Genomic DNA, 13,945 nt, shown 5'->3' on the forward strand with positions numbered 1-13,945 from the left:
AAATAGATTACAGATTAATCTGAAAGCCTTTGTAGAATGCAGAAATTTCTATAGTTAGTTCTGCATGTGGTTCACTCATTTCCCACCCAGTGAAAGGATGCTTAAAACTTCTGATGGCTTAATAAAGACCCACAGTAAATCACACAAAAGTACACTTCAGACATTTGAAATCCAGGGTAATGCACACAGTGGGCTGAAATTTCCATAATTTTTCTAATTATAAGATTTACAAAGCAGATGGGCGTGGTGGATATAACATGAGGTGAGAGACTTTAGCAGAATGTACTTTGTGTATAGAGGTATAGTAGACAGAACACCCAGCTAAGAGTCAGATGAGCAGGTTCTTTTTACCAACTCTGTCACTAATGACTTCTCATTGACTTCTCTGGGTCCCAAATTCCTTTCCTGTAAGATGAGCAGGTCTGACTGAATGACCTCATAGTTATAGTCAGTCCAATCCTTTGATGAGTCTATGCAAAACACACCCAGTTGTATACAAGTGATTAATAGGTCAATTATTTTAGCAAATCAAATCTTCAAGGTCTTTTAATACAATAAATGTGTTCTGAGATTATAGTTAAAATACTATTTTTAGAAAGTCAAAATTTTAATATCTAAATATTCTCTGATATTTACTAGATCTCCCTAAACTAGATCAGATCAGGAAGTTTTGCTGAATTTCATAACTGGAATAGATCCAGGCATCCTACAGAAGTGGGACATGAGGCAAGAGAGTCATGCTCACAAATATGTATCATCTTACTTCTGCAGGTTTAGGGGACAAGAAGAAGAAATGGACAGGACAGGATCGGTTCAAGCAACAACATCAAATGTGAAGGCTTCTACTATTCACCTCCTAACAATAAATATGTTGACCAGCACAAAACCTTACAGTAAAACAGTCAATAACTTTTATTTATTTTTAAGTGACAGCAGGGAAGATAGAAAGAAAGACTTCCACATGCATCCCAACCAGGATCCACCCAGCAACCCCCATCTGGGGCTGATGCTCAAATCAGTTGAGCTATCTTCAGTGCCCAGGGCCCATGCTCAAATCAATCAAGTCACTGGCTGTGAGAGGGGAAGAAGGAGAGAAGGGGGAAAGGGAGGGGGAGAGAGGCAGATGGTTGCTTCTCATGAGTGCCCTGACTGGAGATCAAATTCAGGATTTCCGCATGCAAGGCCAATGCTCTATCCACTGAGTCAACTGGCCAGGGCCCAGTCAATAACTTTTAAAATCATTTACTATTCAAGAAATAAATTTAATAAAAAGAAAGATAATCTTCACCAAAACAAATGATAAAAATATTAACTATATTATCTCCAAAAATAAATACCAATACTGCTAACATATAATAATTCCATAAAAATATCAAAAGTTCTAAATAAAAAGAATAAATCAACTAGTCAGGTAACTGAGACCATTAAATGTTCACTGATAGCATGACCTGTGGTAGCGCAGTGGTTAAAGCGTTGACCTGGAAATGCTGAGGTCGCCGGTTCAAAACCCTGGGCTTGCCTGGTCAAGGCACATATATGGGAGTTGATGCTTCCTGCTCCTCCCCCTTCTCTCTCTGTCTCTCTCTCCTTTCTAAAATGAATAAATAAAATAAAATAAAATGTTCACTGATGAAGTCACTAACTTTTTGTCTCTATTTTTTTTCTATATCACTAGTATAGAACACACAATTGCACTGATTTTTCCCTCCTAGTCTAATTACTCTCCAACATTTAGCTCCAATCAACATAGAAATTGAAAAGTATAAAATAGAAACAGTATTCTAGAGAGATTATTTCCTTCCTTTCTTCCTTTATTTATTCATTCATAAGAACAGCATTATTTGTACATATTGCATAACTAAAATAGTTTTCATTTCCAAGAGAGATCTTATTCTGGTCTTAAAACACAATCTATTGAAGAGATAAAATGATAAAACAAATACAAGAAACAACTAGAAATCACTTCTAAGGATAAGTAAGAATAGGAAAATTCAATATAATCTGTACATTAATGTGCTGAAAAGTAAAACCATCTTTGGGGCAGAGTTAGTCTTGGAGGTTGCCCTGGAAAAAAATGACATTTGAACTAGATCTTAAGTAAGTTGGGTTTGTTTCACCAAAAAGTAAAGAAGTACTCATAAAAGAGGGTTGAGGGGAGGTAAAAGAGGGTAAAGGGGGAGAAATGGGTTGGAAGGAGACTTAACTTGGAGTGGTGAACACACGGTGCGGTATATAAACGATTTATTATGGAAGGGTGCACCTGAAAACCTATGTAATATTATTATTAACCAATGTCAACCCAATAAATTAAATTTTAAAAATAAACAAACCAGGGGGAGGGATGTGTGGTTATCACAAGGAAATACTAGGATACTGTAGTCACCTTGAAGGGACTTCCATTGGACATACCTGGAATAATTTTAGCCCCAAAAAGTAAGTTCACTAATACATTAAAAACAATTTTTAAAAATAAGAATTCATGAGTCTATACAGATAACAATTAGATAAGTAAATAAATAACAAACACTATTTAGATATTATATAATAACTGCTTATAGCTTAATGGTAAGGAATGCTGGTGCTGGAGCTGAAAAATTATAAATTTACAGTCATTGTGGCAAAGACTAGATCAGGCAAGAATCATCAATGGATACTAAGTCAAGGGGAAACTTCCTAAGAAAACAGCTACTTGCCTGTCTCTACACAAAGTGCTCATTAGTTGCAAAGAGGGGCAGGGAATGAACAAAAATATACAGTGTAAAAATCAAGCAATGCTTGACTGGATGATCAAAATTAACATGACCAATGAGGAACAGATGGATATCGTATGTCTCCAGATGTGATACCCTGAGGACACAAATGACCTGTGCAGTATTCCAACCAAGAAACATAACCTTAAACTAACCATGATTAAAGGAAACACCAGACAAACACAATGGGAGTAATGTTCTTTTTTTCTTTTTTTTCTTTTTTTTGTATTTTTCTGAAGCTGGAAATGGGGAGAGACAGTCAGACAGACTCCCGCATGCGCCCAACCGGGATCCACCCACCAGGGGCGATGCTCTGCCCACCAGGGGGCGATGCTCTGCCCCTCCGGGGCGTCGCTCTGCTGCGACCAGAGCCACTCTAGCGCCTGGGGCAGAGGTCAAGGAGCCATCCCCAGCGCCCGGGCCATCTTTGCTCCAATGGAGCCTTGGCTGCGGGAGGGGAAGAGAGAGACAGAGAGGAAGGAGGGGGTGGGGGTGGAGAAGCAAATGGGCGCTTCTCCTGTGTGCCCTGGCCGGGAATCGAACCCGGGTTCCCCGCACGCCAGGCCGACGCTCTACCGCTGAGCCAACCGGCCAGGGCCAGTGATGTTCTTTTTTAAAGAGAGGGGAAGGACTATATATACTGCTCACAAAAATTAGGGGATGTTTCAAAACAAATATGAAGTGATAAAATATCCCCTAATTTTTGTGAGCAGAATATATCAATGTCACAACAGACAAAGAAAAGCTATGGAGTTGTTTCAGATTAAAAGAGGCCTCTAAAGAAACATGACCACTAAATGTAACCTCTGACCCTAGATTGAATCCTTTACTGGAGGGAAAAATTGCTTTGAAGGACATTATTAGATCAGCTGGTAAAACTGAAATAAGAATGGTAAATTAAAATATTCTATCAGAGCAAATATACAGACTTATATATACATGAATATGTAGACAGTAATAAAGGAGGGGCACATGGAGCAGGGTGGAGGGGACTTCTGCAATCTGGTAATGCTCTATTTCTTGACCTTGCTGGTGGTCGCACATATATATATACTGTATACATTTTTCTCATATCTCATGATTTTAAAAATGAGATGAAAATGTATGCATCACACATACACAAAATGGCAGTGATTTATCTATACAAATACTGAGATTTATCTATGTGTGGGCACTACGTGAAGGATAGAAATGGAAAGCAGGTGGGCTTCTGCTGGGAATTCTGAATGAAGAAAAATTGAAAAATTTCCCCATCTCTATAGTATTCACCTTTGGACACAACAGTGCCCACAACAGGCCTCATTAGCCCCACACAATGGTAGCAATGGTAGAAAGACACCAGGAATGTCAAGCTGCTGTTTCCTACCTTGACCCCTACCCCATGAGCACTAACATTTCCCCCCCTACCTTATTTAGAAAATTGCAGTTTAATAAAAAAAATTTAATGCACACTGAATTTTAATCTTGATCTGATCAATAAAATTATGATATAGCTTAGCCAATACTATTATCTCTTCTGTAGATATGTAGGAACAGGTCAGAGTGCTTTGTTGAGGCTCACAGGATAATAAATGGAGGAGGCAGAATTGAAATCCAGATAATATGATTCTAAGTTCTCTTTTCACCATGTTATGCTCCTTACTCCCTGTCAAAAAGGAGATAGAGTTAGAAAAAGTTTTTATCCAAGGATTTTTCAAGATGCTCAAATTTGCTTTTCTTAAAATAATTATCTGCTATTTTGTACTGTATGCCTTACTAAGGATCAGGAAATATGTTAAGCATTGTAGGTTCATTACATTTTTTTCCCATTAATCCAGAGGGTAGGAATTGTCTTCATTTTACAGGTGAGGACACTGCCACTTCCGGAGGCACAAAAACTTTCCCAAGATCACAAAATTAATACATGGGAAGTTGTGGGCTCCATTTCCCCAGACTTCCTAAACAGAAAAAACACATTGATCTATGTCCTAGAATTATGTTAGAATATGTGACTCTTACTATATTCTGAAGAGTTTGAATTCTCATATTCGATTTTCAAATATTTGAAGGACTGTCAAGAAAAAGAGAAATCAGGCTGAGTATTCATTTTCCGGAAGAGAGAAATAAGACTAGCATGAGGACATTCCAAACAGTCAGATTGTGCTTCAGCATAAGAAATAATCTAATAATCACATCTGTTTGAAAAATGAGGACATAATGTTCTATATTTTGTTTGGCGTGGTGATTACAGAGGCACACACTCTTATAAAAATTCATCAAATTGTAACTTCAGATCTAGTTATTTCTGTACATAAAAATTTAACATAAATATTTTCAAATGAAGAAGCTGCTTTGTGAGATAATAAGCTTCCATCAGAGGCTTAATAATAACCTGCTAGAAATAAAGAACTTTCTTGAATTAAGTGAAAAGTGATACTAGATAGTATCTTACTATTTTTACAAATCTAAAACTTTATATTATTTTCATTGGCATGTATAAAAGTGAATAAGAGGTCATTTCCAGATCTCAACTTCTTAGTTTTTTAAATCAGTTATTTTGTATATTCATATTGTCTCTTCAAATATATAATGAGTTTCCAGGTAAGTCACCTTGTGAGTATGTTTCAAGTAGAAAGAGAAAAGCCAGTGATGAGCTTAGAGTGTCACTTGTCAAACGAGAATGTCACCTCACTAGAGGCTTCCAAGAGTAGACTTACCAAATGACTTGCATTGGCCAACAACCTAGTCTTTAATCTCATACACCCATAAATTTAATTTTGCCTATATATCAAGAGCATAGCTTTTCATCACTTTAAATATTTTTTTAATTTAGAAATTTAATGGGGTGACATTGCTCAATAAGAGTACATAGGTCTCAAGTAAACATTTCTATAGCATTAGAATTACTGATTGTATTGTATGCCCATCACCCAAAGCAAAATTATCTTCTGTCACCATATATTTGACCCTCTTTACTCCCCTTACCCCACCCCTACTTTAAATATTTCATGTCAGTCCCTTCTGACCTGAAATGTTTCTGTTGAAAAATCAGCTGACAGTCTTAGGGGAGCTACCTTTAGATAACTAACTGCTTTTCTCCTGCTACTTTTAAGATTCTGTATTTGTCTTTAACCTTTTCCATTTTAATAATGATGTGTCTTGGTATGGACCTCTTTCAGTCCATCTTGTTTGGGACTCTCTGTGCTTCCTGGACTTCTGTGTCTTTTTCCTTCACTAGATTAGGGAAGTTTTCAGTCATTATTCCTTCAAATAGTTTCTCAATCCCTTGCTCTCTCCTCCATCTGGCACTCCTATGATGTGAATGTTGTTACATTTCATGTTGTCTCAAATGTCCATAAACTATCCTCATTCTTTTAAATTCTTTTTCCTTTTTGCTGCCCTGATTGGGTGTTTACTTCTATTTTGTTTTCCAAATTGCTAATTTGATCCTCTGTTTCATCCCATTTACTTTTTATTCTTTCCAGTGTATTTTTTTTATACAGAGACAGAGAGAGAGAGTCAGAGAGAGGGATAGACAGGGACAGACAGACAGGAACGAAGAGAGATGAGAAGCATCAATCATTAGTTTTTCATTGTGACACTTTAGTTGTTCATTGACTGCTTTCTCATATGTGCCTTGACCATGGGGCTACAGCAGACCGAGTAACCCCTTGCTTAAGCCAGTGACCTTGGGTCCAAGCTGGTGAGCTTTTTGCTCAAACCAGATGAGCCCATGCTCAAGCTGGTGACCTCGGGGTATCGAACCTGGGTCCTTCGCATCCCAGTCTGACACCATTTACTGAGCCACTGCCTGGTCAGGCTCCAGTGTATTTTTGATGTCAGATATTGTATTCTTCATTTCTGTGTGGTCCTTTGTTATGCTTTCTATGTCCTTTTTTATGTTGTTGTAGTTCTCATTAAGAATAAACTCATAATAGATTAGAGACTTAAATGTTAGGCTTGAAATCATAAAAATCCTAGAAGAAATACAGTGGTCCTTCATCTATCACGGGGAGGGGGAGGGTTAGGTTCTAGAACCCGCTGCAATAGGCGAAAATCTGCGAAATAGTGACCTTATATTTATTTTATTATTTATATATGTTTTAAGGCTGTATAAACCCTCCCCACATTTATAAACCTTTCCCACACTGTTATGCACCTTTCCCACACTTATTTTGCTTATTTTACTGAAAAATAATTAAAATAATAAATATATTAAAAATACCTGTATACTGCAAAATCCTGCAATATATCAATAGCAAAAAATCAGCAATACAAAATTAGACATATATACAGTTGAAAAATCCATGATACAGTGAAACTGTGAAAAGTGAACCATGATATGGCAAGGGACAACTATACAGGCAATAAAATCTCAGATATCTCTCATAGCAATATATTTCTGATATATCATCTCAGGCAAGGGAAACAAAATCAAAAAAATAAACAAATGGGACTACATCAAACTAAAATATTGTTGCATACCAAAGGAAACCATCAATAAAATTAAAAGACAGCCCAATGAATCAGAAAACATATTCACCAATACATCAGATAAGGGACTAATATCCAAAATTTATAAGGAATTTATAAAACTCACACCAAAAAAAAACAAAAAAAATCTAATTAAGAAATGGGCAAAGGCCCTAAATAGAAACACTTCCACAGAGGACATATAGATGACCAATATGCATATGAAAAGATCCTCAGCGGCCCTGGCCAGTTGCTCAGTGGATAGAGTGTTGGCCCAGTGTATGGACAACCTGAGTTCAATTCCTGGTAAGGACACACATAAGCAGAGACCATCTGCATCTATCCCTCTCCCTCTCCCCCTTCTCTCTTCCCCTTTTGCAAGCAGTGGTTTGATTGGTTCAAGACCCTGGGCACTAAGAATAGTTCAGTTGGTCTAAGTACCAGCCTCAGGCACTGAGGATAGTTTGGTTGGTTTGAGCATTGGACCCAGATAGGGGTTGCTGGGTGGTGGATCCTGGTGGGTGCATGCAGGAGTCTGTCCCTCTATCTCCCCTCCTTTCACTTAAAAAATTAAAAAAAAAATGTTCAACATCACTAATCATCAGAGAAATGCAAATTAAAGCTGTAGAATGGCGATCATCAATAAAGCCACAAACAAGTGTTGGTAAGGATATGAAGGAAAGGGAACTCTCATGCACTATTGGTGAAAATGCAGGTTGGTACAGCCACTGTGGAAAGCATTATGGAGTTACCTCAAAACATTAAAAAATATAACTGCTGTATGACCCAGTGATTCCACTGCTGGGAATATATTTAAAGAAACTCAAAACACTAATTTGAAAGACTTTGTGCACCCTTATGTTCACTGCAGTGTTATTTACAATAGCCAAGATATGGAAGCAGCCCAAGTGCCCATCAGTAGATGAGTGAATTTAAAAAATAAGTAAATAAAAGCTGTGGTATATTTACACAGTGGAATACTACTAAGCCATAAAAAGAAGGAAACTTACCTTTTGTGAAAGCATAAATATACTTGGAAGGTATGATGCTAAGTGAAATAAGCCAGTCAGAGAAAGTCAAGTACCATATAATTTCAGATATACGTGGAATCTAATGAACAAAATGAACTAGCAAAAAAACAAAAAATAAATAAAACAAAAACAAATTTATAAAAACAGAGAGAAGACTGAGCTGTCAGAGGGGAAGGGGGTTGGGTGCTGGGTGAAAAAGGTAAAGGAATTAAGCACAGGGAAAAAACCTCATAGACACAGGCAGTGTGGTAATTACAGGAGAGAATGGGAGGCGAGGGAAGTAGAAGAGGATCAAGGGAGGATAAGTGGTGTGGAAGGAGACTTTACTTGGGTGGTGAACAGCACAATGCAGTACACAGATAATGTATTATGAAATGGCACACCTGAAACCTATGAAACTTTATTAACCTATGTCACCTTAATAAATTAAATTTATTTTTAAAAAGCATAGTACAATAACAAAGTATACAAGGCTAAGAACAACCTTCATAATTTTTAAATAACAAATAACATTTCTAAGGATATTAGACCCTTTGGAACTTTCAGACAGAGCTTTGTTTTTATAGTATGCCACAGAGAGAAATAAACTATAGTAAAGGCATTGATTCATAATAACATAGTCAAAATAAAATATGCTATATGACTCAAATATTTAATGACATCTTTGAGCAGCTTAGCCTTCAATCAGGTTATGATTCCTAGGAGCAATCTTGACTTTAATAAAGAATTACATATATATGTCCTGATTCATTATAGATCAATATTGTAGTTTACCTGCCAGAGCATTTTTCTTTCCTTCATTTCCAAGCTTCTGAAATGTGGAAGTCCTAATGCACTAAAAAAGATAAACACAAGTGGAAATGGTACTTATAAAATATTCAATGGAAACTTTGTATGTTCTAGAAAATGTGAATCTGTAGATATAATACAGACCTTGTTTTAAGGGTACTTGAAATTTGATAGTGAAAACTGAATGAATAACATGTAAATACACTGTCATAGTTACGCATAGTTATGGGATCATATCCTACTTGTAATTTAAAAATGAAAAATGGAAATAAAGGATAATGTATTGTAACTACTTTTGAGTTACATCTTTTCTTTTATATGGATATGTGCTCACATTTCGTTTGCTCATTTTTCTTCCTTGTATACTCATTATCATCAGAAGTTTTTGAATATCCATTAACTGTTGTCTATGCCAGATCCTCTGTGTCCCACAATATGTTTGCTTGGGAGCAAGTCAAACTATAACATGGACACAAGGGGTAAACATTTTTGGAAATGGAGAACGTTCTTCATTTTCACATGTCAAAAATAGGGGGAAAATAAAATAAATTAATTTTTACTGAGTCCTTAGTTTATGACAAGCTCCATTTTATACAGTTTAATTTCATTCAATCCTTGTGTAATGTAACATTTCAAATAATTATCCCCACTTTATAGAGACAGGAATTGAGCTAAAAGAGATTACCCAACTACTGGTTGTATAACTATTGAGTAGCAGGGCTGATATTTGAACCCAATCTGTCTGATTTGAATGTCTAATTTCTATCTGTATGCTGATCTTTCCTGCCATCCTGACACTCTTATTATCTTATAAGAGTTGTCATTTGTGACAAGGGAAAACCCCGTGGCTCCTTTCTCTAGCACACTGAAGTTATACATACACAAAACCCGACTAGAATCATCCACAACCATTCATCCCCCAACCACCCAAATTGCTAGATAATGAGATGGAAAAACCCTAAATTGCAATTACACAATATTGAACAAAATTCTAAAATATAATTAGACCACATTGGGTAAAATTCTGTGAACATTCTCAACTGTACCAGAAAACTTTATGAAGTAGAAGAAGAAATAGATCTGAAGGACAGTCTGCTGTCTTTTGAAGAAGCTGCCTGCATGGCCCCTTCTTCATAGAGCTTTGTAAGCAAGGACACCAACCTCATAGGGGGCACATCAAAGCTGGGTCAGTTCAAGAAACAACACATCTGAGAAGCCTCCCAGTGTCTGGAAACATGTCATCCAAGAAATGTGTCTATTCATTCTCCAGATATTACTATACATCTACCCAAAGCTAGCATTCGTTCTGGGTCCTAACCCAAGACAAGGAGAGAAATCCCCTCAAGCATAGATGCAGTAAGCTTTAATTCTCTTTTACTATAGGCAAGCATATTGAACCTAGCAGACTGTCTGCTAGACGATATGGACTGCATGAAATGGACACAAATTCCTGATCTTGTGAAGCTGACATTTTAGAAGGGCAGAAGAGCAGGTGAATAAATAAAAAAGCAAGATGTGTTTTATGTCACATGGAGATTAGGGATTTCACATCTCACTTTCAGCAAATGATAGAACTACTAGATAGAAAATGAGCAAGGCTATAAAATTGAATAGCACAATTAATCAACAGGCTCTAAGGACATATATAGAACACTTCACTCAATACATATTTTTTTCCAAGTACTTATGGAACATTCACCAAGACAGACCATGTCCTCATCCATAAAACAAACCTCAATGAATTTAAAAATATTGAATTCATATAAGGTCTCTGACCTAATAGAATCAAACTAGAAATCAATAGTAGAAAGACATTAGAAAAATCTCTAAATGCTTGCAAATTAAACAACCTATAAGAAATCTCAGAGAAAAAAATTTTAAATGTATAAAACTGAAGAAAAATAAAAATATGTAAGATGCAGCTGAAATACTACTGAATGAGAAACTTATAACACTAAATACTTACATTATTAGAAATGAAGAAAGTTCACAAATCAATAACATAAATTCCTAAGTCAAGAAACTAGGAAAAGAAGAGCAAAGTAAACCCAAACCAAGCAGAAGAAAGAAAGAAAGAAAGAGAGAGAGAGAGAGAGAGAGAGAGAAGGAGGGAGGGAGAGAGGGAGGGAGGGAGGGAGGGAGGGAGGGAGGGAGGGAGGGAGAGAGAGAGGAAGGAAGGAAGGAAGGAAGGAAGGAAGGAAGGAAGGAAGGAAGGAAGGAAGGAAGGAAGGAAGGAAGGAAAGAAGGAAGGAAGGAAGAGGCAGGTATCAGTGAAACCAAAAACGGAAAAAGTATAGAAAATCAGTTATATAAAAAGCAAGTAGATACACATCACCAATTATCCCTATCTGAATGGTTAAAATAGAAAATAGAAACAACACCAAAACTGACAAAATGCAGAAAAACTGGATCACTCACATATTACTGGTGGAAATGACAAATGGTACAACCACTCTGGCAAATACTTTGGCAATTTCTTATAAAGCTAAACGTTCAATTACCACACAACTCAACAATTGCACTCTTGGGATTTATCACTGGGAAAATTATGTTTACATAAAACCTGCACACAAATGCTCACAGTAGTTTTTTTTTGTAATAGTCCAAAATTGGAAACAACTTTGGTCTTTTTTAATAAATGAATGGGTGAACAATCTGTGGTACATTCTACAATGAACAGCATTCAACAATAGAAAGGAATGAACTATGGGATGAGCAATATGGATGAGCCTCCAGGGAACTGGGATGAGTAAAATAAAGCCAGTTACATATTACTATATGATTTTATTTATATAAAATTTTGGAATTCACAAAATGTTCAAAATGATAGTAGATTACTGGTTACTAGGTATTAGAGATTGAGGGCATGGGATACAAAAGAGAAAGATGTCACTATAAGAGGACACAGAAAGGATCTCTGTGGTGACAGAAGTGGTTTGCATCTCAACTGGGGTGCCAGGTTAGGAACCAGCACATGAGATAAAACTGTAGAACTGAAAACATACTCACACACACCACAAATGAATACATGTAAAACCAGGAAAATCTGAGTAAGATTTGTGGATTAAATCAATGTCAATACCCTGGTTGTGATATTGTACTATAATTTATCATTTTTGGGGTGATGTTATCGTTGAAGGGAAATAGATTAAATGTTGTCAGAATCTTTCTGCATTACTTCTGACAACTGCATGTAAGTCAGTAATGATCTAAAAATAAAAAGTTTTTAAGGTAATGTACCTACAAAAAAATGGAGAAATGACATTGAAAATGGAAGAAAAAAAAAGGTAAGTTTGCTTGAATGCTACTGTCTAGTATAAAAACAGCTCCATAGACATCTTTAGCCATGTAGTGTCGTTTATATATCTTGATATTCTTTTTTCTGGTATATGCTCACTTCCCTACACATTAGCCTAAGAATGCTGGGAGTTTCAAAGAAAATAAAAGAGTAGACAGATGGTGTTATTTAAAAAAAAATCATAGACTTAAATATGAAAAACCTGGCAAGAAAAAAATGTCACCAACCAAAATCAGAATTGTGTTTTAGTAAAATTGAAGATTTATTTTGCCTAGCACACAAGAAGGATTACCTAGGAATTATGAAACTGTGCTATGAAAAGTAAACATTTAGTTTGAGGAATCTTACACTTGGCAAAATAATTAAATTAAGAAATGTTATTCTAGTACATAATTCAATAAATCTCTAAACTCAAGACCTGTAGGAGATAAATGTATAAAATTCTAAATGAAATTACAAGTATTTTAATAAATTCATGTAGTTCCAAAATAGATAAAACACATACAATTATGTTTAAAAACAAACACTAATAGAAAACAACATTCCACATATTTTTTAACATGAGATTTATTAAAAACAAAACAAAAATGTCTTATTGCTATCTAAGTGTCATGAACATGAGAATGTTTATCTGCTATAATTTTAGCACTATAAATTGCTTTTAATATTTCAGTTACCATATTTTGAGTTAATGTGAAGCAAATGTGAATGTTTAAGGATAAAAAAGGGTCAGAAATAGAAAGTGTATGAGAAGAAATTTATTCTTCCTTATCCTTGTATGTATGCTTTTTGAGTCTAATGATAAGCAAATAGATTTAAAAATCTCAAACTATTTATCTATGAGTCAAATTCAGAGACCCTTTACATGCAAGTTTCCCTATAGCTAAAAAACTTGCTTCTAAAAAACTTTATACTAAATTATTATTCAGACATATGTCCTAATTTCCTTTGACAGGTACCTTCCTGAAATGTCAATTACTGTTATGCTGAGCTGATAGAGGTATGATTCATAACTACTAATTTTCTATAAGAATGATAACAGCTGTAGTACAAAGTGTGAAAAGACATTAATAGAAAAGAGAAAACATTTTACATGAGCAAGGCTGACACCTGTTTTAAATTCTAAAGAAAGCTGTGAATATACTATCCACTTAGAAATCATGCTTATTCAATTCTCCTTGAAAGGGAACAGCACCAATCTTTGTGAACAGAAGCATGAAGCTCATGAAAGTAAGATATTACTATAACTTAAAAACATGTATTTAAATAAATAAACAAGTTGAACCTATTATTTTTATCTCAATTTTGTGTAAAGGGCAAGAGAAAAGACACAAAAAAATAGAAATTGACTATTTATGGAAAAAAAAAAAAGCCCAATACTAACTAACTAGAGATGTCATCGGGCACTTTCCCTTAAATTTTAGATATACAACCAATCTAACTGATGGATACTGACAAAGTTAAAATGTTTTCAATCCCGTAGATTAGAATGTGGACAAAACCTGCTGCTATTTCCTGTGCAAGTGGATAGCATCCCTGTCCATCCAAACTAAGAACCTGACACTCTCTTCCAACCCCTTCTTTCTTTTATGCTTCACATCTGACCTAGTAACAAAGGTTTAATG

Source organism: Saccopteryx bilineata, chromosome 1 (assembly GCF_036850765.1).
Source record: "Saccopteryx bilineata isolate mSacBil1 chromosome 1, mSacBil1_pri_phased_curated, whole genome shotgun sequence".
In the NCBI taxonomy this organism is placed as follows: Eukaryota; Metazoa; Chordata; class Mammalia; order Chiroptera; family Emballonuridae; genus Saccopteryx; species Saccopteryx bilineata.